At 33.5% G+C, this 22,081-nt stretch overlaps 1 protein-coding gene across 1 annotated transcript in view; it reads right to left on the bottom strand.

Moving 5' to 3' along the window:
* The window catches only part of LOC141405324 (proton-coupled amino acid transporter-like protein acs), a 56,209-nt gene extending 52,342 nt beyond the window's left edge, over positions 1–3,867 (bottom strand). Inside the window, exon 1 of the mRNA XM_073989538.1 lies at positions 3,324–3,867. The gene's annotated coding sequence lies outside the window, so the exon portion shown is untranslated. The remainder of the gene's footprint in view (positions 1–3,323) is intronic.
* Between the last annotated feature and the right edge of the window lie 18,214 nt (positions 3,868–22,081).

Here is a 22,081-nt window from a genome sequence, read left to right as displayed (position 1 = left end):
TTGAAACCAATTTCGTTAAAATTTCTTTTCAAGTTTCGTTAGTGTCCACACACGTTAACGTGAAATTTAAGATTTTTTCGGGTCCTCTTTATTTTACTATTCGCGTTTGTTGTGTTTCTCATACCAAAAAAAAAAAAACAAAACAAACATAAATAAACTAAAAACAGCACAAAATAATTAACATTTATAATTAAATTAATATTAATACATAGTTAAATTTTCACTATTTCATTAATTTAATGTTTTTATTAAATCTTTTTATGCTTGCTTTGTTGTTAACGTTTGCTTGAGAAAATAAAAATGAAAGAAAATGGAAGAAAGAATCTTGCAACGAACAACAAGAAGAGACAACACAACAAACACAGAAAACCATGTACATGGGTTTCACTACTTCATACCCCTCGCCTATAAACTTGACGTCGCCATGTTGAAATCGTGCTAGTCTGACCATCGACAAAAGGAACTATGGGTCTATTTCGTTTCCTTTTGTATGTTACATGCAAATGCACAAAGACATAATACCCCTTACCACAGTGTGGTGTAGGGTATAATGAGTTACTAGATTTGAACTAAAGGCTATATTACACCAGCATCAAACTCGTATGTTCTGACACTTCTTTTTATCCACATCGTATTCTTTATGTTTCGCATTTTCCATACTACTTTTAGTTTTTTCGTTCACACCGCATGTACATTTTCGTCTGACATAACCTATAAATGTAAACAACATATGCTCTGTTCCAGAACCTGCAATAAGCTACTATTTCTTCGTCCCGGTCCACACTAGAGTAAATTTCATTAAAAAATTTCATGAAATTAGGTGTTCTTAGGCCGAATTTCCCATTACAGCAATTTCATGATTTTACTCTACTATGGAACTCAATCTAGAGACTCATAACTTCATGTTAAAATTTTAGTGAAATTATTCTAGTGTGGCCCGGGACTTCGATCACGTTTTTTCCTTTATGTTATCGGAAAAATTAGTAGATTCTTGCAGTACTGGAACAGACCAATAATGTAATAAACCTAAAGCGGAGTACACACGATCAGTTTTGACTGTCGATTTTTCGGAAATATCGATAAATGTCAAACTGTCCAGCAACCACAAAATATTTTGTGGTTGCCTGATGACTTACAAAAATTAGCGGCTACACTAGCAAGCAACCGATTATTTGAGCAAAATTGATCGTGTGTACCCCACTTAAAAGAGAAATGAGAAGTACTGGCAAGTAGTTGCAAGAACTTGCAAATACTTTTTACTTGCAAAGTTATCGAACAGGCCTACTATTTATTTTGCTAAAATATCTCACTTTTGCATTTTCTGTACTCATTTTCTAAGTTTTTTGGTTAAATTCTCTTTTTCCATAAATTTATTTACTAACTGCACACAAAAATACATAACTGAATAGGGAGCGCTCTAAATGAAAAAGAAACATATGAGTTCCCACATCATTTTGATATACGATATTTCTTGTAGGAGTCACACTACGTGTTCAACATGTAGATGAAAAAATTTAAAACATACACAAGGAAGACATTTGGTGTAATATAGCCTTAAACGGACACGAAAGCAAGCTAAATAAAACACTGTAAAAATAAATATTTTCTTTACAAATAGGTCAAATAAAACTAATATTTTCTAAAATAATAGATTTATTATTCTATTATGGTTGGAGAGCTTTCAAAGCGCGTTTAGTAAAAAAAAACTTAAAATCTGGCAGAATAGTGTAGTTATTTGAACATTCTCAATTAAAAGTTATACAATTTTGACAGTAATCAAATAAAAGACACCAAAAAATCCCCTTCAACACTTTTTCGCATATTTCTTTCTTTCATACTGGACGAAAGCATTTCAGTCACAGTGACATGGTCAAATAACCTTATGAATGTTAATTAGCATTCATTTATTGTAAACATTTATATTTTTCTATATAACTTTATATTCTATAAATATAAAAATACAAACGTGTGTATTGATTTTATTTGTTTGTTAATTGTTTGCTTTAAAGAAAGGTTTATTGGCTTTATAAAAAATACATATCAACATGTATATAAAAGTAATTAGGAACCAAATTATGGAACAGCTGTAACACTTTGAGAAAAACATGTTTATACGAGCTGCACTTTACAATCTGCAATATAGTACTATTTTGTAATATTTCTTGGCAGAAAAGCGTTCCCGTACTTAGCAAAGTTGTACCCCTACCATGGCGGAATAAGAAGGTGTTACATCGATAACAATAATCGGACAATTTACCACACCAAACGTCAAAATTTGTTCACAATAACGCATTACTGTGAATTGCTTGTTTACCTTTTGTACGTTATTTTATTCACAATAATGCATTTTGACAACTAGTGTGATAATCAGCTGTTTTCGCCGTTGTACCTGTATTATTGTGCCATGACCCCTACCTAAAGGGCCAACTAAAATCTGTCCTTTGAGTGTTATTTAAAAAAATTGGCATCACTTACACTTTTTTCGGGAAATATCCCTGAATGAATGAAGATTTTTGCTGCTTTTATTAAATTTGGGAATAGTGTAAATCACAATAATATGTCTGTTCGATAACCCACAAGTTTGTACAAATTTGTACATATTTGTACAAATTTTTACAAAATGCTGTTCGGTAACAAACTTGTTCAGTAAAAGAGAAATGAGAAAAAGTTACAAGAACTTGCAAATACTTTTTACTTGCGAAGTTATCGAACAGGCCTAATGTATTTTAGATGATCAGCTGTTTTTCACGGAACACCTCCTTATAACGGTTGTAGCATGGCACAATAATACAGGTACAGCGGCAAAAACAGCTGGTTATCACACTAGTTGTCAAAATTCATTATTGTGAATAAAACACATACAAAATGTAAACAAGCAACTCACAATAATACATTATTGTGACCAAATTTGACGTTTAGTATGATTTGATGTAACACCTTCTTATTCCACCATGGGTTGTAGGAAACTCATGATGAAATTATAAATAGATCTTGAGGAAACTGTGTTTTTTAGCAACAATGTCTACACCAAACAATTTTTATTAAAAATCATCATAATAAAAACATAATTTACTTACTTCTTCTACGTAGATATAACAAATTGAATTAGTATCTAAAAAATTAGTTCCGTTTTAAGTTCCACAATGGTAACAAAATATATAATTTTGAAGGGTTTAAATTGTGTGCTAATTATTATATTTTCGTTTAGAAATGCCTCACCTTGGCATATAAACAAATCTAACAAATTTTCTCACAGTTTTAGTTAATTAACCGGATTTGTAGATGTGAATTGGTACAAATATTTATGAGGGCTTGAAATTTACCTTTTTTCTAGAAACGTTGGGGCTTAAAATTCAATCTTTAAAGCGGATTTGTTAAGGAGTACTTTTCCACAGTATTTTTTTACAAATACACTTTTTATTACTCTATATATTTATTATTTATCCAAATATTCCACAGAAGCTCTCTCTTTCGTTGTTTTTAAACTAATTTAACAAATTTTCCACGTTATTTTGCACTTTACTACTCGGAAATAGGCGTGAAGATGTCGGCATCAATAATCATTTCAATCGACATGCAATAATTTTAAATCACAATTGATTTTTGCGGCAATCGCACTTTATCTTAGTTCCACTTAAACCATATATTGGAACCTTTTTTAATTGACAATTTTATATGCCGTGACTTTTGCCCCGGAAATATTAAAAAATATACTATTCTAGATTTTCAAATCTTTGGCGCGCATTTAGACTGTTGTACGCGTCATTTGTTGCTTTTTCGTCGCAAATTTAATACGTTGTTTACTGTGGCGCGTACATTTAGTGACTGACTCTTTTTTGTTAAACAGATCGTGCAAAAGTTATTGATATACTAAATAATAACAACAGTAGCAACAAAATGCTCTATGTGAGTAACAAACATAAGTCACACACACCGAAACCAACAACATTAACAAACTCGGAAAATAACAAAAAAAAATATATTAACCCAAAACAGTCATCAGCTACCAACAACCACAGCAGCTGAGACAGAGAGTAGCCAACAAACAGCAGCATCAACACAAAAACAAATGCTATCCCGTCCAATACATTGTTCAATTAACAATTGTATGACGTATATACATCAGAAAATTCATTACAAAGCGCATGCGCCACTGTCTTTGTTTGTTTACATTGGGCACAGTGGGTTGTATGAGAGGTATTTGTTCCATTGAAATACCATTTGAAATACTGCTGCTACTTCCTAGCAAAAAGTTTGCATCCGCGGATGCAGTTGAATCACTAAAAGTGTACGGTACATTTGCCGTTGGAGTGCATCTTTTCCTATGAATTCACTTATGAATTTTACAAGAGAGCGCGCAGCTAAGATGCACTTCATTTTGCTTCCACAGCACACAGGTAGGATGCCCTCCATTTTCGAGCCAAATCACAGCTTTTGATGTAGTGTTTTGGATTGAATTTAAATGCACTCTTCGGATTGCATTTTTAATCAGTCCAAAGATGCAATTAAAATGCAAGCCATTGCGAAATATCCCAAAATAAATAAAATGCATTTATAATTTGTGTAAAACAAGAACACAAAGAACTTTATTATATGCGTGTTCGTTTACTCAAAATTTTTACAAATTGTTACTGGATGTTGTTCGTTTACTCTACAGTACAATGCAAAAGACCTAAAGGCCTGCGTACATAAGCTGCCTTGCCTGCTTACCTTGCTTACTTCTGATAAAAGAATAAAAAAGAAAAGGGCAACCCAGTTCGAAATTTCCTCGGCCTTCTTTATTCTTTTATTTTTATTATGTCAAAAATTAAGCAGGAAAGCAAGGCAATCAGGCAGAGCAGCTTATGTACGCAGGCCTTTAGCCGATTACAAGAAGTTACTGAACTTGTACAAATTGTTGAGTAAACGAACACACCATATATAAACACCAAAAAGTTTCCATTAAATTCAATCACATTTGAGCTTACTTTCTCCGTTCTTGATTTAATCCAAGCGCATCTGATTTTCTTTCATTATCCTAAAGTTGTTTTATGTTGCCTTCCCATCACTAGTTCAGCTTTCGACATGGACCCCAACTCCACTCCATTAAAAACTTCCGTCTCGTGGATTACCGCAAAAATGTTCGCAGCTTAAGTTGGTATTTCTTTATTTTATAACAAATTCTTCGAAATGTATACACTCTTGTTTATCTTTTGAAGAAATGTGTAGGGATCAACCAACTGTTTTTTTCTGTAGGGATCTCTACAGCAACTGCTTATAAAATGTATCGAACGGAGTGCATTTTTCATAACTCTGTTAGACTACATCGAAAGATGTTGTGAAATCATAACTCCAATTGCACAACTTCCAAAATTTTTTGCTGGGTTATTATTCTTTATCGAACAAAAAAGGTTGTAATCATGGCGGAATTAGAAGGTTTTACATCAATTGTTCAAAATCTATCGAAAAGTCGAAATTTCTTCACAATAACGTATTACTGTGAATTCGTTGTTTTTGTTTTGTATGTGATTTTATTCACAATAACGTATTTGGACAATTAGAATTATAAGGCCTGTTCGATAACTTTGCACGTAAAAAGTATTTGCAAGTTCTTGTAACTACTTGCAAGGCTTCCCAGTTCTCTTTTACTGAACAAGTTTGTTATCGAACAGCATTTTGTAAAAGTTTGTACAAATTTGTACAAACTTTTGAGTTATCGTACAGACCTATATTCAGCTGTATATGGTGTGGTACCGTTTTTATTGTGCCATGGTTGTTATCTACATTTCTATATAGAACGTTGCTATCAAACACCTTTTCTATAGAAACGGTTGTTATCGAACAACTTTTCTATAGAAAATTTTGCTATCGAACAACTTTATAGTATGTTGCTGAACATATTTTCTACAAGAAAGTTTATCCTTGAAGATCTTTCTACAGAACAGTTTGTTATGAAAGAAATTTTCTAAAGAAAACATTGTTATCGAACATCTCTCCTGTTGAAAATGCAGTTATCGAACATCTTTTCTGTAGAAAAGGTTGTTATCGAACATCTTTTTGTATATAACAGGTTGTTAACGGAAAAAATTTTCTATAGAAACTGATGGTGTGAACCCCGGTTAAAAATGATTGGTATGGAACATCTCATGGCACAATAATACAGGTAAAACGGCTAAAACAGCTGATTATCGCATTAGTTGTCAAAATGCATTATTGTGAACAAAATTACATACAAAAGGTAAACAAGCAATTCACAGAAATGCGATATTTTGACGTTTGGTGTGGTAAATTGACCGATTATTGTTATCGATGTAACACCTTCTTATTCCGCCATGGAACATCTGTTCCATAAAAGGTTTGTTTCGAACAACTTTTCTTTAGAAAAGATTGTTATCGAAGAACTTTTCTTTAGAAAAGATTGTTATCGATCAAGTTTTCTGTAGAAAATACTGTTAACGAACATCTTTTCTTCAGAAAAGATTGTTATCGATCAACTTTTCTTTAGAAAATATAGTTATCGAAAAACTTTTCTTCAGAAAAAAATTGTATAGGAACAACTTTTCACCAAAACAGATTTTTATCGAGCTGCTTTTCTTCAGAAAAGATTGTTATCGAACAACATTTCTATAGAAGAGATTGTTATCGAACAACTTTTTTATTGAAAAGATTCTTATCGAACGACTTTTCTATAGAAAAGATTGTTATCGAACAACTTTTCTATAGGAAAGATTGCTATCGAACAGCTTTTCTATAGAAAAGATTGCTATTTTGTTATTAAACATATTTTCTATTGAAACTCTTATTATCGAACATACATTCTATAAAAAAAAGGTTGTAATCGAACATCTACTACCGTATATCTTTTTGTTATCGAACAATTTTTCTTTAGAAAAGTCTGTCGTCGAAAACTTTTCTATACAAAAGATTGTTATCGAACAATTTCTTTATAGAAAAGGTTGCTAACGAACTACTTTTCTATTTTTATTGAACAACTTTTCGACAGCAAAGGTTGTTATTGAAGCATTTTCTATAGAAAAACATTTCTACAGATTATCTTGTTATCGAACAATAGATAAGTTGTTTTTATCGAACAACTTTTTAATTGCAAATGTTGTTATCGAACTACTTTTCTGCACCTACAATGTCCGTAATTTTTATTTATGTATATACTTGGTCTGTTCCCGTACTTTATAAAGTGGTAAAAGTCGTAAACGATTTTCATATAAATTTTGTGTACGGGAACGCAAGATGTGTAAAAGTGGTAAAAATTGTAAAAACTTTTTAGTTCTGGAACAGAGCTACTTTTTTATATAATAAAATGTACATTGTACATACCAAACATCAATTTTACCCACAGTTCACAATCTCAACTTTCTGTATGAATGGATGCATTTTTCATACCTCGTCGAGCTAAGTTATTTTCTCAGAAAATCTTATAGAATGAAGTTATGATGTAAACACGTTAACATCTATTTATTCAGGTTAAAAAATAAGAGAACCGATGAGAGTTTTTCAAGAGAAAATAAAACTGTCACATTTCGTTTAAGCCTTTCTTTTTGAAACAGGTTAAGGAAATGTTCAGTTTACTATAGAGACAATCTGTCACATGTAAGGAAGCAAATCTATTCTATGCCCGAGTTCATAAAGAACATTCGTGCTTGTTATTTGTTATTTACTTACATACATAATGAGAGAAGGGGATTTCCCAGAAATTGTGTTATGACGCACAAAAAACGGAAGTATTTTATGTAAAGCTTTTATTTAATAAACATGAACAAATCATACGTGTTATAAATAATTCGATTTTATTCTCAGAACTAACATGAATATTTACTTTGTGGTGGAAAATTTTTAACGTTATATAAGTAAAACCAAAGGATATTATGTATGTTATTTGTAGATACAACAGTTATTATTCGTCATTCATATATGTCTTTCTAAATTTCTCAGTGGTGGCAGATTTCATAAGATTGGAAAATTAATAATAGTAATAGTGATTCAATTCCAATAAATTGCCTTTCTTTATAGATATCGTCTTTAAAGTGGTGCCAAGTTTAAGGGCGGTACAGAATTTAAGCCCTAAACACATCCAATGTTTGAGTAAAGTTTTGTGTCATTCCTGGTAGAAGAATAAAGACAAATTGAAACTTGGCAGCACTTTGTCTTTTATTCATCTACCAGAAATGACACAAAACTTTACTCAAACGTTGGATGTGTATTGGGCATTATTTTTTCAATGATTTCATTAGCTCTCATAATGCCGATAAAGTGAATTTTTATGATTTAATTTATCCTGCTCCTGTAAATATTGCTTAAATTTATCTTTATGAAGGTTACGATTAATAAACCTTAAATTTATCTTTATAAAGATTACGATTAATAATTCAAATGACATTTAACTAATCTTTCACGGAATAGGAATCCTTCGATACTTTTCTTCTGCTTCTTCCAATGGAAAATGTAAACAAATACAAATTGTTTACCTAGACAAAATTTAAAACGCTCACATACAATTGTCTCCTCTCCTCACAACTAGTTTATCTCCCACCAAACACATTTCGAACCATATTCAGTTATGACCACTCTCAGCATAAAACCATATTGGGTTTCACGTTTCTCTAAATTTGTTGTAGTAACAAAAACAAAACAAGAATTTAAAAAATACCATTTAAATCAATTAATGATTGACTACTGACTTTATGGGACTTCATGTCTTAAACATAATTATGCGATGGGATCGAACTATGTGAGTGAGAAGATAATATGTTTGATGACTATTGACTATTTTACTATAGAAAAAATTCTTATCGAACTACTTTACTATATAAAGGCTTTTATCGGACAACTTTTCTTTAGAATATGTTGTTATTTACCGACTTTTCTATAGAAAATGTTGTTATCCACCAACTTTTCTATAGAAAAGGTTATTATCCACTAACTTTTCTATAGAAAATGTTGTTATGCACCAACTTTTCTATAGAAAAGGTTATTATCCACCAACTTTTCTATAGAAAAGGTTATTATCGACAACTTTTTTATAGAAAAGGTTATCATCGACAACTTTTTTATGGGAAAGGTTTCTATCGACCAATTTTTCTAAAAAAGTTTGTTATCGACCAACTTTTCTATAAAAAAGTTGTTATCCACCAACTTTTCAATAGAAAAGGTTGTTATCCACCAACTTTTCAATAGAAAAGGTTGTTATCCATCAACTTTTCTATAGAAAAGGTTGTTATCCTCCAACTTTTCTATAGAAAAGGTTGTTGTCCACCAACTTTTCTATAGAAAAGGTTGTTGTCCACCAACTTTTCTATAGAAAAGGTTGTTGTCCACCAACTTTTCTATAGAAAAGGTTGTTGTCCACCAACTTTTCTATAGAAAAGGTTGTTGTCCACCAACTTTTCTATAGAAAAGGTTGTTGTCCACCAACTTTTCTATAGAAAAGGTTGTTGTCCACCAACTTTTCTATAGAAAAGGTTGTTGTCCACCAACTTTTCTATAGAAAAGGTTGTTGTCCACCAACTTTTCTATAGAAAAGGTTGTTGTCCACCAACTTTTCTATAGAAAAGATTGTTGTCCACCAACTTTTCTATAGAAAAGGTTGTTGTCCACCAACTTTTCTATAGAAAAGGTTGTTGTCCACCAACTTTTCTATAGAAAAGGTTGTTGTCCACCAACTTTTCTATAGAAAAGGTTGTTGTCCACCAACTTTTCTATAGAAAAGGTTGTTATCCACCAACTTTTCTATAGAAAAGGTTGTTATCCATCAACTTTTCTATAGAAAAGGTTGTTATCCACCAACTTTTCTATAGAAAAGGTTGTTATCCATCAACTTTTCTATAGAAAAGGTTGTTATCCACCAACTTTTCTATAGAAAAGTTGTTGAAAAGCGTGCTATTCACCAACTTTTCTATAGAAAAGTTTGTTATTCACCAACTTTTCTATAGAAAAGTTAGTTATTCACCAACTTTTCTGTAGAAAAGGTTGTTATCTACCAAGTTTTCTATAGAAAATGTTGTTATTCACCAACATTTCTACAAAAACTGTTGTTATCCACCAACTTTTCTATAGAAAGTTGTTATCCACTTATTTTTCTATGGAAAAAGTTGTTATCCACTAACTTTTCTATAGAAACAGTTTTTATCCACTAACTTTTCTACAGAAAAAGTTGTTATCCACCAACTTTTCTATAGAAAAGGTTAGGATCGACAACTTTTTTATAGAAAAGGTTATTATCGACAACTTTTTTATAGAAAAGGTTATTATCGACAACTTTTTTTATGGAAAAGGTTTCTATCGACTAATATTTCTAAAATAATGTTTTTATCGACCTACTTTTCGATATAAAAAGTTTGTTATCGACAAGATTTTCTCTAAAAAAGGTTGTTATCGACCAACTTTTCTATAAAAAAGTTGTTATCGACAAACTTTTCTTTAAAAAAGATTGTTATCGATAATCTTGTATATTAAAAAACATAACAACACATAAAAAACTTTTCTATTAAAAAGGTTGTTATCGACCAAATTTTCTATACAGAATAGTTTGTTATCGACCTAATTTTCTACACAGAATAGTTTGTTATCTTCCAACATTTCTATAGAAAAAGTTGTTATCGTCCAACTTTTCTACAGAAAAATTGTTATCGACCTAGTTTTCTATAGAAAAAGTTGTTATCGTCAACTTTTTTACAGAAAAAGTTGTTATCGACCATCGAATGTCGATATTATCGAATGTTTTTTTCATATGGGAAATATTGTTATCGAACATCTTTTATGTAGGAAAGGTTGTCATCGAACAAATTTTCTGTACAAAAGGTTGTTATAGACCAATTTTTCTATAGAAAAAGTTGTTATCGATCAAAATTTGTTACAGAAAAGGTCTTTTCGACCAACTTCTCTATAGAAAAAATTGTTATCGACAAACTTTTCTACAGAAAAGGTTGTTATCGACCAAAATGTACATATATACAAAAAGATTGTTATCGAACATCTTTTCTATAGAAAAGGTTGTCATGGAACATAATTCTATAAAAAAGTTGGTCGATTACAACCTTTTCTATAGAAAAGTTGGTAGATAAAAAACCTTTCTATAGAAAAGGTTGTAATCGACCAGGTTATTTTATAGAAAAGTGTTTGTTTTAACAGAAGATGTTGTCATCGACCAAATGTTTTATAGAAAATGTTGTTATCGAACACCTTTCTATAGGAATTGTAGTTTTCGACCATTGTTCTGTAAAAAAATGTATCGACCAACTTTTCTTTAGAAAAAGTTGTTATCGATCGACCAACTGTTCTTTAGAAAAAGTTGTTATCGAGCAATTTTGCTTTATAAAAGGATGTTATAGACCAACTTTTCTTTATACCCTAGACAGACGGCAGCGTTAATTTGCATTAATAACTGTATTTAATTTTGGCCTGACAGACGACAGTTTCTGCATTTACGAAACAGCTGATTGCTGTTTTGTTGTTGTTTGCAATGTATTTTCCCGCTTGCGACGTAAATTCCAATTGTCGCAATTTAAGTAGTCCAGAACTAGTTCTAATCAGTACTAGTACAAATATTGAACCCTAAGTAATGCGAAGGGAACCAATTGTCACCTTTTTATCCCCAAGTAAACGAGGAGGCGTCAGTTGCGACTTAATTAACTTAACTGAAACGACGAGTTGTATAAATAATTCACATTTACATTTTCTTCATAACTTTAATATAAATGAAGCATCCAATAACAGAAGCTAGTGTTGATGGAATGAATATCTTCGTTCATATTATTCATATTGTTCTGGTACAAAAAAGGAATACGACGGAAATATGCAAATCGCCCTCTTCTTCTCTCTACCCGCTAGCAATTCCAATTGTCGCAATTTAAATAGTCCTAAACTAGAGGTAAGTGGTACTAGTTCACAATTGACCCATAAGTAATGCGAAGGGAACCAATTGACACCTATATATCCCCAAGTAAACGACGAAGCGTCAGTTGTGACTATTTCCCACCACTTTTTTTTATAAATAAACTGGTATATGACTGTAAACCTGGAACTAGTACAATACCACCTACAGGTAATGCATAGAGTGTCAATTGGTTACCTCCTATGACATCCCCATGTTAAAGTTTACAGTTGATTGCACTGTGAGGGGTCAGAAGTGGAACTAGTTACTGTAACGCTGAGAATCGACGAGTTTCCGATGCCGAACTAGCCCATCGCCCAAGCGGGTCCATATGAATATGGGCTCTCTTCTACGGCATTGCCATATTGAAATACCTAAATGCCTATTAAATGCAGCTCGATTTTGTGCATTAAGAATGTGGATAATGCACGAATTAATTTGAATTAAGGCAGTTAATGCAAATTAACGCTGCCGTCTGTCTAGGGTATTAGGAAAGTTTGTTATCCACCATTAGAAAAGGTTCCAAAAATTTTGAAAGTTGTGCAATTGGAGTTATGATTTCGCAACATCTTTCGATGTACTCCAACATAGTTATGAAAAATGCACTCCGTTCGATACATTTTATAAGCAGTTGCTGTAGAGATCCCTACAGAAAAAAACAGTTAGTTGATCCCTACACATTTCTACAAAAGATAAACGAGAGTGTATACAATTCGAAGAATTTGTAATAAATTAAAGAAATAAATAAAAATAAAGAAATAACAACTTATGTTGCTATGTTATGTAGATTTAATTTAATGGAAACTTTTATTTTAATTTGTGTTTATATAATAAAGTTCTTTGTGTTCTTGTTTTACACAAATAATAAATGCATTTTATTTATTTTAGGATATTTCGCAATGGCTTGCATTTTAATTGCATCTTTAGACAGACTAAAAATGCAATCCGAAGAACGCATATAAATTCAATCCAAAGCACTGCATCTTAAGCAGTGAGAAACTATGTTATAGACCTTCTTTCTATAGAATATTATTTCGAAATTAATGTGTACAACTTTGTTTTTAGACTTGAGACTTGGTTGAGGATTTATTCAATGAAATTGTCTATATAAAGCAACAATGTAAACGTACTATTACTAACCGTTAAAAAAATAAAAAAAAAACATTCGCCCCCATTTAATGTACATTCTCGTACACATATCCAAACTATGTTTTATTAAGGCAAGGCTTGTATGTGAATGTGCTAATATTTTCTTGTTCGTTGAAACAGAGTAGATTTGATTAACCATCCATCCACTTGAACATAAACTCAAATGATCACGTGCAATTATTATCGGACATAGTCAGGTTAAATGAGAAGAAAAGACGCCAAGATTGTATTTATTTTTCGGCCTGTGTCGCATTGTTGATAGTTTTGGCGATCATTTGGTTTTTAAGCAAGCCTTGGTCTATTAAGGTGGGTTATAAGCAAAATCAAGATATTTAAGAGATGCCAATGTTTAGAACTGTGCAATTTTAATGTATATACAACCCGATTAGAAAATGTATGTATGTCCCCTTCAATAAGTTATTCCCTTTTCCAGACTATAAATATTCCTTACAAGTACCATGGCGCTTGATAGTCCTCCTCTTATCAAAGGAAATTTTATTGTTTTGCATTCAACCTGTTGAAAAGAAATCTTAATCAGAGATAAACCTGAAGGTCATTGCTTGATATGGAACCATTTATTTCTTTACCAAAAATCATATTTCAACACTTTTTCCATACCCCAAATTATCATAAGTCCGATGTTTAATAATAACAATGATTAAAATGACATTTAGTGGCTATTCTGTTCCATTCCATGCAACGCCACCTTTGCAATATCTTATCTTTCTATGACTGCCTGCTGGACATACAAGGTAACAATCAATCCAACAACAATTTACGTTGTTGTTAATCAATCAGTAGCAGCAAACATCAACATTAGATCGACACCACTCACATGGACTTAGTTGCACCTAAACTCTTGTGATTTTGGCTGTGGCCCCGTAAAACTTTTGCAGCCTACAAGCTACCTTAGACGGTTGCATGGTTGCTTATAACAAAATCCGCGCAAATAACAAGATGTTTGTTGTCATTACATTTAACCAGTAGCCTATCTGTCTAGCCGGGGCTGTGTCTACACTTGCCACTAGGCTTTTTCCTCTCATTATTTAGGTTGTTGTTGTTGCTGTAGTATACTGCATTGAGAAAGGAATGCTTGCCACCACGACCGGCAACACCTATCAAGTAGTGGAAAATTTTCTGAATGAAAACGTTTTTTTTTTTTTTTTTTGTTTTTGTTTTTCTTTCTTGCTTATCGACTTACGGCGGCCTAGGTGTATTTACCTCATGGCTAGAAAAAACAATCAGGTTAAATGCCTGCAATTACAACATGATGTGATGGAAAGGGGCTGTGGGTTGCATCTAATAGATATATTATCGGAGATGATAAGCACATTTTTGTTTGGAAGGAGGAGGGGAAGTGGAGGAAGAAATCTTTGTCGTCGCCGGTTCAAAGTTCAAATAGGTAATAACTGTCAGATATATTCGCACTTAAAAGCAAGCTATTTACCATAACTTGTACACTGAAGGAAAACACATCCGCATAATTGGGTTAAAACCTAATTTACACTTCCACCTTAAACAAGTGTTTTGTGCAAATTCGTCATATATTTGATAGATATTCGATGGAATTGACAACTTATGGGTATATTACACTATATTATGTTTATATGTTTTTTTTTGTCACGATGGGTATACTAATCCACCAGCTGATGTCATACACGTGCATACACGTGAAAAACATATTGTGAGTTGAGTTTGATGTAAATGCCTCTGCCTAGATCCGTACCCACCATATCAACATCGGTGAGATGTGGAGGATGTATGGAATGGGTACACTTCCGAGACTGCTCTGGTCTTAGTCGCCTCTAGGACTACTGTGATAGAATTTATGTCCAACAACCACAAACCAGCGTACGTAAAAATACTTTATGAAACATTTTCAATGGTTTCGTTTCGTACTTTCCATAGGACCAATACAAAACGAAACATAACACACGTTGACCGAACTCGCTGTTTAGTTTCGTTTTGTTTACATTCGTGAGTGCGAACAAAACGAATAGCCAAAAGTTCTAAATTCCACAACAACAGATAGAAAACCAAAAAGTTCAAAACACATGAACGATTCAATGAATGATTCGTTTGGTAGAACCATGTATGTTCCAAGTACATATGTTGATGTTAGCTGATAGGGTTGTTAAGCCATCAAATGTGTGTGTGTCTGAGTGTGGCATTGATCATTCCGCACAGCAAATGTTTGCCAAAAATTCTTTTTGTTTCGGTGGTGAATGAAACAACTCGGTAGAGCTGGCAAAAAATCGATGGCACTATCGATAATATCGATTATTATTTAAAAATTCAATATCGATAGATAGTTTTGCCTATCGATATTATCGGAATAAAAACCCTTAACCTGAAATCCATTGAAATAAATAGAAATTTCACTGCTTTTCGGCTATGTGTGTGTAAGAAAGTAAGTCCGTAGTCACACGTACACATTTTTTGGTAAAATAAAATGTATTTTTTATATTTTTTATAAAATAAAAGCAGTTGTTTATTCTCCTTTACATTTCTGTGAATTACTTTGCATAATTTCAAGAAAATCATTGTCATTTCCGCCATTTTCATCTTCAAATTAATGGCGATGACAACTTAACGATAATATCGATAGCAATCGATATTTTAAAACATTATATCGAAAATATCTAATGTTGGGAATATCGATGGTTTGCCAGCTCTACAACTCGGCAAAGTATAGCCGAAGTACATTTCAGTAAACGTACCGTGTTCATATTTTTGCATTGAAAAGTTTGTGGTTTTGTTTTGAGAGCAAAACGATTCAGAGAAACAGAAAAGTTTGTGACTTTGGGTGATTGGTACGGGAATCGTTTTGTTTGTTTGTGATCATTGCCACAAACACATCATGTAACACCACATGTTGTTCAGCGCATCATTCCCGCAATTCAATTGCAACGGTCTCCGCAATAAAATCAACGAAATCGTAAACTTTGTGAGTCGGAAGAAGATTATGGTCGCCGCGATCCAGGGAACAAAGCTCACCGTCACCTGTAGCTTGTAACGTTGCGATGGTTTTGCGAAAGTATCGTACAAGAAGCGTAGGAGGCGGACTTAGTCTCCTAATACATACGTTTGAGCGTGACTCTAGTAATCCATACATGGTTGCAGTAAAGTGTAGGAATGCCGAGGTAAAGTTTCTCAGAAATGGCGCAAAACTATACTCAAACGTTTGATGTGTCTTCGGCTTCATTTCGTTGAGTGTCGCTTTAATATGTTAAAGTGGGGTACACACGATCAGTTTTGGCTGTCAGTTTTGCTCAAATCATCAGTTGCTTGCCAGTGTGGCCGTTCAGTTTTGTCAGTCATCAGGTAAAAAAAAAAAAAACAAAATATTTTGTGGTTGCTGGACGGTTGGACAGTTATCGATAATTCCGAAAAATCGACAGGCAAAACTGATCGTGTGTATCCCGCTTAAAACAGCAACCACATGGAAATTTCGTAAGTGATGCCAAGTTTTTTTCTTGAAGTACATCGATTCATTTCAGGAACAAGGCTGAACCTGAAAACACATCCAACGTTTGAATAAAGTTTTGTGACATTTCTTGTAGAAGAATAAAGAAAAATTGAAACTTGACAGCACTCTGTCTTTTATTCATCTACCAGAAATGACACAAAACTTTACTTAAACGTTGGAGGTGTTTTCAACTTTAGTCGGTGGTCAGACTAGCAAGATTTCTAGAAACCAATTTCGTTAAAGTTTCTTTTCAAGTTTCGTTAGTGTCCACACACGTTAACGTGAAATTTCAAATTTTTGCATGTCCTCTTTATTTCACCATTCGTGTTTGTTTTGTTTCTCATTTAAAAATCCGCCAATAAGAACAAAAAAAAACCAGAATTAAATTTTTTTTATTTAATTTAAGAGTTATTTACTACTCTTTCGTCTTTTCATGCTTGTTTTGTTGGTAATCGTTTGCTTGAGAAAATAAAATGAAAGAAACCGGAATAAAAAACCAGCAACGAATAACAAGAAGAGGCAACACAACAAATACAGGAAACCAAGTACATGGGTTTCACTACTTCATACTTCTCGCCTATAATATGTGTGTTCGTTTACTTACAATTTGTACAAATTGTTACTGGATGTTGTTCGTTTACTCTACAGTACCATGCAAAATACCTTGGTCGAATACAAGAAGTTACTGGACTTGTACAAATTTATACAAATTATTGAGTAAACGAACAGACCTAATCTTGACGTCGCCATGTTGAAATCTTGCTAGTCTGACCATCGACTTATACTACGTTTACATTTACGAAATCCACTCGATTTCAACTGTCAATTCCTTTGCGCATACGTCAAATGAAAACTCATCTGAAATCCATTGGATTTCATTTGACGTTTAACCAATGGAATTGACAGTTGAAATAGAGTGGATTTCGTAAATGTAAACCTAGCATTAGTACATAAACGGCTGGCGTTCTTGCTGGCAAAAAATCGATGGCACTATCGATAGTATCGATTAATTTTTAAAAATAAAATATCGATAGATAGTTTTGTCTATTGATATTATCGGATTAAAAATCCCTAACCTAAAATCTATTGAAATGATAAGAAAATACGCGGCTTTTCGGTTTTGTTGGCGTGAGAAAGTAAGTCCGTTCGGAAAACTAAATTGTATTTTTGTGTCTTTTTATTGAATAAAAGCAACTGTTTTTTCTCCTTTACATTTTTGTGAATTACTTGTGCATAATGTCAACAAAAGCATAGACATATCCGCCATTTTTGTATCCAAATTAATGATGGCGACAAATTAACGATAATATCGATAGCAATAGATTTTTTTAAAGTAAATAACGAAAATATCTAATGTTGGGAATATCGATAGCTTGCGAGCTCTAGATAGAAGACTATTGGTCTGTTCCAGTATAGTTCTGGAACAAAGCATATATGTCTGTTCCAGAACCTGCAAGAAGCTACTAATTTTTACTACGATAAAATTTTTTCCTTTATGTTATCGAAAAAATAGTAAATATTTGTAGATTCTTGCAGTTCTGGAACAGACCATTACAAGCAAAGGGCGACCTAGTTTGAATTTGACTCAGCCGATATTTATTCTTTTGCCAGAAATGACTTATAGTACGTTTACATTTACGAAATCCACTCGATTTCAACTGACAATTCCATTGCTTGAACGTCAAATGAAATTTCAAATGAGTTTTCATTTGACGTATACGCAAAGGAACTGACATTAGAAAGCCACTCGATTTCGTAAATGTATTATTAAGCAAGAATGTGCTTCTTATGTACCGATGGCTTTATAAGAACTTCAGAATAAACAGTTTTCTCCACCCTTACTGGGGACAAGATAAGAACACGTATAATTTCCTACAATTGAACCCAATTTCTTCTAGTGTATGTTGCATGTGGCTTTAAAAAATGTGTTTTTTTACCGGCAGCATTTATCTATTCTATATGACGTGGGTGTTCTAGCTGGCGGCGTAAGAAAAATGAAGACGGCGGAAATGTTGAATGACTTCGTAAATAAGAGTTGCCACTTCGACACCATGTTGCCACATCGGTGATGTTGCCACTGCGTAGGCTGCTAGGTCAAAATTAGTCGACACGCAATGGGCTACACGTGTGGGATGACGTACCGCGGGGGGGTGTAGAATGTAGCGAAAAACAAAGATTAATAAATGTCGGAAAATTGTGGGAAAATGCCTTAAAAGAGGGAAAACTTTAGCTGGCGTTACCTAAAGCCCTATAAAAGCTCCGATTGAAGCGAACGCGCTCTCATAAGTATATTGTTGCCGAAGACAAAAAAACACTGTGTAAACCTCTCAAAAATAAAACAAGTTGATAAAGTTTGAATTATATATTTAAATTTGTGATTTTTTTCTTTATGTATCATTTTGTGTTTGGAGTGAATTACAAAATATGTAAGTGTAATTGTTCTAGTGGTAGATGGTGATAGATGTGGTTATATAGAAGGTTTGTTTCCTCTTTATTTATTTCTTAAAGATAATCCACCCAACTGCCATATAATATTGCTGGCCTCTTCAAGTATTTCGAAAGGGGGGGTCAGCTCTAATTTTTCCGGAAATACGTGGCAAGCGCTTACAGTAGTGGTCGAAGGACGGTCGAGAGAAAACTGCCACCTTGGCTGGGAGTTGATTGTCCAATATTAAGGTACCTAAAGAAAAAGGAACAACAACACCGTAAATTAGCGACTGGAAAACTTAAGGTAACACGAATTTGTTAATGTACTTACCAAATATTCAGAACCAGTGCTGGTGTAACAAAAAAATATCCACGAACGGCCACTGAGACGCTCGTCATAGCCTCGGAAGTCATATCTGAAAAGAGAGAAACAAATAAATTTATAAAGTGCCAATAGTATTTTTGTTGTTGCGCTACTGCTATTACCTAAAAGGCAACGGCTTGAAATATAAAAAAGAAAAAAAACACGATAGGTTAAGTTGTGTGTTGTATTGTCCTGTGGTGTTTGAATTTGTGTCACCCTAGGAATTATTTATTAAAATTCTATTTGTAAAGGTTGATAACACTAGCTTGTGATATATTCACCGTGAGCGTAGGGTTCACCACAAGTAAACGCCTAGACCTTTTATACTAGTATTTTATTTGTATGTCTGCTGAGTGGCAGAAACAATAAACCAACTTAGAGAGCTCTTTCAGTTAGGTGAGGTAGAGTGTTAAATATAAAAAAACGCCAAAGGGCAAAGATAAAAATAGTCTAGGAATTTTCGAATGGGGAGATCCGAGCCAATGGCTCACAACTAATTTTGTCAGGTGTTACCAACTTAAATTGTTTTTTTTTGTTACCCTTTTTTTAATTATCTTGTAAGAATATTGTCGATAAAATCCATTTATAGTAGTTTAAGATTAAAAATCAATAAACCATTGTATTTCATGTTGTAATTTGAATACGTTATGGTGTTCTGAGGGGAAATTACTAAGAGGGAGGGAGCAAGAATAATGACATAGGTCGGTAAGTCCTGTAAGTGTGGTCGACACGGGGTCCTTGAAATGTATGATTGTTTTTTTTTGGATAATAAGGATCATGGCTGGGAGGGCAAGTGTGGGGGCATTTTCCATCAAGCCTCCTAAAAGAATGGTGCGTGGTGTGTTGTATTAGTGTCTTTGTCATTATTTGTTCTATTCTGTCTCAATTTAGTGTTCGTTCCCTGGGCTAGGATTGGAAGGGTTGGGACCTCCTGAGGCAATGAGCTACCGGAAGCCATCCTAGCGCCGCTATAGGGTCTCGTAACAGTAATGGCGCCCAATCGAATGACGCTTCGCGCCCAAAATTTTGTTGATGCAAATGTATATCGCTGTAAAATAACAACAATGAAGTTGCATCAAATAGCGGCAAAAAAAGGCGTGACGCATAAGAAAATGCGCAATAAGACCTACGCGCAGATAACAATAGATCCAGTTCAGTTTATTAAATAATTAAAAAGAGGTAACCACATTTTCATTGTCAACCTTATATTGCAACCACAATTTAAAATGGAATTGTGTTTAAAGTGCCATATTGGTAATAGGCGAATTGAAGATATGGGTAATCTCTCCAGATTCATTCCTGGGTCAGCGCAATAGCTTTATTTCGTATTCGTGGATGAAATAATTGTGTTGTGTACGACCTGTATAATTGTGAAATATTTTTCAATGATCGTAGAGTAGTTTCAATAGCTCCAGAATGTCTATGTTGAATGTACAATATCTGATATTTGTTTTTTTTAGTGAAAATATCTGTATTGGGTTCGACGTCCAGGAGGCCTGTTTTCTACAAGCATTTAGAAAACTGTCCTGGGATTCAGTGTGTTTTGCTTTGTTAGTATGTAAATGATCCGTCTATCAGCGCACCATTTTTATAACCCCCCAAGGGGACACTTAAAAAAAATCGACACACTTATAGCAATCGACCTTGAAAAGAAGTCATATCTTTGCAAACCCCCTCGAATTTATATTAAAGATTTAATTGTACCGTAAATTAGTAAACGTATGCACAAATTAGAACAAGTTATCGTTAAATATCGTGTTATTGTAGTTGTTTTTACTATAATTTTTTTTTATGAAAAGAAACACCGTTGATAACATACTATTTTAATTGTCAAATCAGCTGTTTATTGTCGGTTCCTTGTTTTTGTTTCTTAACCCCACAATTTTCCGACCATTGGGATACTGTTTATTGGTTTCTATTAACGCTTTGTTTTTAAACTCGAATTCCCCTATTTGATTATTTCTACTCAATGAGTGTCTTGGAAGAAGGAAGAAGACGAAGCAAACGAAATAGAGTGTCAGCTTTCGACCTAAGTCGTTATTCCTACCAAGTGCAGCCAAAACCCAAGAAAAAGAAAACTAGAAATTCGCAAGGGAACCAATTAGACCTTTCCTCATCAAGTATGTCGGCTCCGAGATCTGATCAAAATCCACAAGCTTCTACCAGCCAAGAGGCCAATGAAAGAGCTAGGTTAGAGAACCAGTCCCCACCCTTGGACTTAGGAGATGTCATGGGTGGTATGAGCAGTGAGAGTATAAATTTTATACAGTCCAATATAAAATCGTATATACAGACTAGTGTCAATAAGGAGATGGGGTTAATCTATGCTGCCATAGGAAAACTCCAGGAGACCGTAAACGTATTGGCAAACAATCAGATCAGAGAAAATTCAAATACTGAATCAGCTAGGCCTGAATCCAGGGACTCGTCTGCCCCACCTTCATGTCATAGCGGAGAGAGCGAAAGTGGAACAGGCAGCATCATACCAAGTATAGCGCCGAGTATAAACAATAGGGGTATTAAAATCGAAAGATTCGGTTTGAATTTCAACGGAAGTCCGAATGGAATGCCCGTTGATGATTTTATCTATCGCCTAGAATACTTCCAAAAGCACTATAAATTACGCTGGGAGGATATTCTCGACGAAATCCATATTGTCTTGTCAGGTTCAGCTTTAGAGTGGTATTGGTTACAACAGAGAAATGGGAATATCGATGACTGGCCAGCCTTGAAGCATGCTCTAACTGAACGTTACAAAACGAGAAGGTCATGTTTTGAAGAGATGAGAGATTTGTTAGAAAGAAAG

The sequence above is a fragment of the Musca autumnalis genome, unplaced genomic scaffold (genome assembly GCF_047663935.1).
Source record: "Musca autumnalis isolate F117 unplaced genomic scaffold, ASM4766393v1 scaffold_5, whole genome shotgun sequence".
Taxonomy (NCBI): Eukaryota; Metazoa; Arthropoda; class Insecta; order Diptera; family Muscidae; genus Musca; species Musca autumnalis.
This window is presented reverse-complemented; position numbering and strand designations above follow the sequence as displayed.